Source organism: Pongo abelii, chromosome 3, assembly GCF_028885655.2.
Source record: "Pongo abelii isolate AG06213 chromosome 3, NHGRI_mPonAbe1-v2.0_pri, whole genome shotgun sequence".
Taxonomy (NCBI): Eukaryota; Metazoa; Chordata; class Mammalia; order Primates; family Hominidae; genus Pongo; species Pongo abelii.
In genome coordinates this window covers 167,366,257-167,369,625 of record NC_071988.2, presented here as the reverse complement: position 1 = coordinate 167,369,625, position 3,369 = coordinate 167,366,257, and positions in this window count along the sequence as shown.

The following is a 3,369-nucleotide window of genomic DNA, read 5'->3' as shown; positions in this document are numbered from 1 at the left end:
TCCATTTATATTCAAGGTTAGCATTGATACATCTGGATTTGATCCTGTCATTGTGTTGTCAGCTGGTGATTATGCAGACTTGTTTCTCTGGTTGCTTTATAGTGTCATTGGTCTGTGTACTTCCAGTATGTCTTTGTAGTGGTTGGTAATAGTCTTTCCTTTCCTTATTTAGTGCTTCTTTCAGGAGCTCTTGTAAGGCAGGTCTGGTGGCAATGAATTCCCTCAGCATTTGCTTGTCTGAAAAGGCTCTTATTTCTCCTTCACTTATGAAGCTTATTTTGGCCAGAAATGAAATTCTTGGTTGGAATTTCTTGTCTTTAATAACGTTGAATATTGACCCCCAATCTCTTCTGGCTTGTAGGGTTTCTGCTGAGAGGTCCACTGTTAGTCTGATGGGCTTCCCTTTGTAGGTGACCTGACCTTTCCCTCAAACTGCCTTTAACATTTTTCTTTCATTTTGACCTTGGGGAATCTGATGATTATGTGTCTTGGGGATAATCTCCTTGTGAAGTATCATGAGGGGGTTCTCTGCATTTCTTGTATTTGAATGTTGGCCTCTCTAGCTAGGTTGAGGAAATTCTCATCGATAATATCCTGAAATATGTTTTCTAAGTTGCTTCCATTCTCCGCATCTCTTTCAGTGATGCTAATGAATCATAGATTTTGTCTCTTTACTTAATTCCATGTTTCTTGGAGGTTTTGTTTATTTTCATTCTTTTTTCTTTATTCTTGTCTGACTGTCTTATTTCAGAAAGCCAGTCTTAAGGCTCTGAGATTCTTTCATCTTCATCTATTCTGCTGTGAATACTTGAAATCACATTATGAAATTCTTATAGTGTGTTTTTCCAGCTCTCTTGGGTTGGTTACATTCTTTTCTATATAGGCCAGTTTGTCTGTCAGCTCTTGTATCGTTTTGTTGTGATTCTTGGCTTCCTTCAATTGGGTTTCAATGTTTTCCTGAATCTCAGTCATCTTTGTTCCTATCCATAGTCTGAAATCTATTTCTGTCATTTCAGCCATCTCAGCCAAGTTAAGAACCCTTGCTAGAGAACTAGTTCAGTCATTTGAGGAAAGAGGGCACTCTGGCTTTTTGAATTGTCAGAGTTCCTGTGCTGTTTCTTTCTCATCTTTGTGGGCTGATGTTCCTTCAGTATTTAAAGTTGCTGTCCTTTGGATGGTCTTTATTTTATTTTATTTATTTGTTATTTTATTATTTATTTTGTGGTTTTTATTTTATTTTATTTATCCTATGTAATGACCTTGGGGGTTTGATTGTGGTATAAGGTGGATTCATTTGACTGGCTTCATTTCTGGAAGATTTTAGGGAGCCAGGCCTCAGCTCAGGACTCCTAGGCTGCATGCTGTAACTCTGGGGGACTGATATTGGATCCTGGCTTTGTTCTCTGGCTCCTTGAGGTTAGAAACCTGCTGCACTGGAGGGGCTGATGTATTCTCCGGCTGCTAGTCATAAGCTAGTCACAACACTCCAATGCGTAGTGCCAGCAAAAGTGCTTTGTAGGGCAGTAGCAGTGGGATCTATCCTCGTTTGCACAAGCCAGCAGCAGCAGCAGCAGCGTGGCAGGGTGCACACTCATTGGCTGCAGAAGGTTGCTAGTGGATACCAAGGTGCCTGTCTCTGTGTGGGCATTTGCAACAGCAGTGGTGGCAGCATAGCTGAGAGGTGCTGGTGTGGGGGACATGAGGGATTCTGCTGGTGCCTGTGCATACATTCCTGCCAGTGGTGGTGTTAGCATGGGGCAGGGCACTGTTGGGCATAGGACTATGTACCCTCTGTGCACGTTCACACCAGCAGTGGTGGCTACTTAGGGTGGGGGCACGTCCACTGTTTTCTGTGCCTAGTTTTGCACCAGTGGCAGTGACAGTGCAGGGATGAGGCACTGGTGGGGGCATGGCTGGCAGGCTCCATGTCTGCCAACACTCTGACAGCAGTGGCAGTGTGGTGGGGGAAAGGGGCAGGGTGCACTCATGCCAGCAGCAGTGGCATGACAGGGTGCACATGCACATGCCTGCTGGTGGGGAAAAGGAAGGAAGGTCTGCTGATGCACACATGCACTGGCATAGTGATGTTGGGGGTGGCTGTATATGAATGCATGTGGGCAAAGCAGTGCAGGAGAGGCTGCAGTGAGGAAAGGGTGTGAATGGGCTGGTGCGTGTCTGTGGGAGCTGCTCTGCTGGAGCTCTCTTCCAGTCAGGCATGGTCTGCCAGCACAGGAACCATGATGTGGGCCCCCAGGAGGTATCCTCCCTGGGCACCCGAGGCTGCACTGCAAGTGAGCATGGCCAGGCTGGGGTACCAGGAGAGGCTACCAGACCAAGGGGTGCTCAGGTCAGACTGGCCCCATTTTATGGGCAGGATCACCCTGCAGAGTTCAGGCCTGATGGTTCTACTGCGGCTAAAGTCCCATGTGGGAGTGAGTGGAGCCTATGGTCATGGGCATCCCTGGCTATGCTCCACTACATGTGCTCCTGCACAAAACCCTCTGGGCTCCGCACCAGCTGGAGTTCTGCCCCTAACACTTCTCTGAGCAGCTCTCCTTGTCAATTCAAGTGTCCATGGTGGTCATGGAGCCTCCTGCTATCAGGATTCTGGAGGTCTATGGTGAGAGTGGGTTGCTCCTTGCTTGTTCATCTCACCCTTTCCCCAGGAGTCACTGGGGGCTAGGACCAAGTCCCAGTGTGTGGTGGCCCCATGCAGGGTTCCCAGCTTCCTCCCCCTTTAGCCCAGCATCTGTGTCTTCTCATCATCCACTCTCAATGCCTTCCTTCTGAAGATCTGTTAGAAATATGCCAGTCTTCCCAATGTCCTGGTTTCTCAGTGGCAGATATTCCTCCTGGCTGTGTCTAGTCAGCCATCTTGCCATCTCTCCTCAAGCTTTAAATATGGAAATTCTCTGCCTTTTAATTATCAGCCAACATTTAGTCTGAATAGATCATGGCCTTTCAGTTGCAAACACTGAGCTTCCAGATCTGTTGAGGTGGTTTTACAGTTCCAGTGCTTGAAAACTGCAGGCCTGAGTTTTCCCTACAGCACTCTCTTTGGGGAGCCGTTGCTTTTGAAACCACTTAAGAATTATGAAACTACACATGGTACACAGTTACCAGACTCAATAAAAAGTAGATTTTCAGTAAATTGCCTACAATTTGTGCAATCCCAATTATCCCAGAAAAAGTAAAAACAAACACATGTATATGTAAAAATTAATATTGTGGCCTACAGCTCATCTTTTATATTGGGTGAAACCTGAATCTGGCTCTTTTCTTTTCTTTTTTTTGGACTGCATCTTGCTCTGTCATCCAGGCTGGAATGCAGTGGTGCAATCTTGGCTCACTGCAACCTCTGCCTCCTGG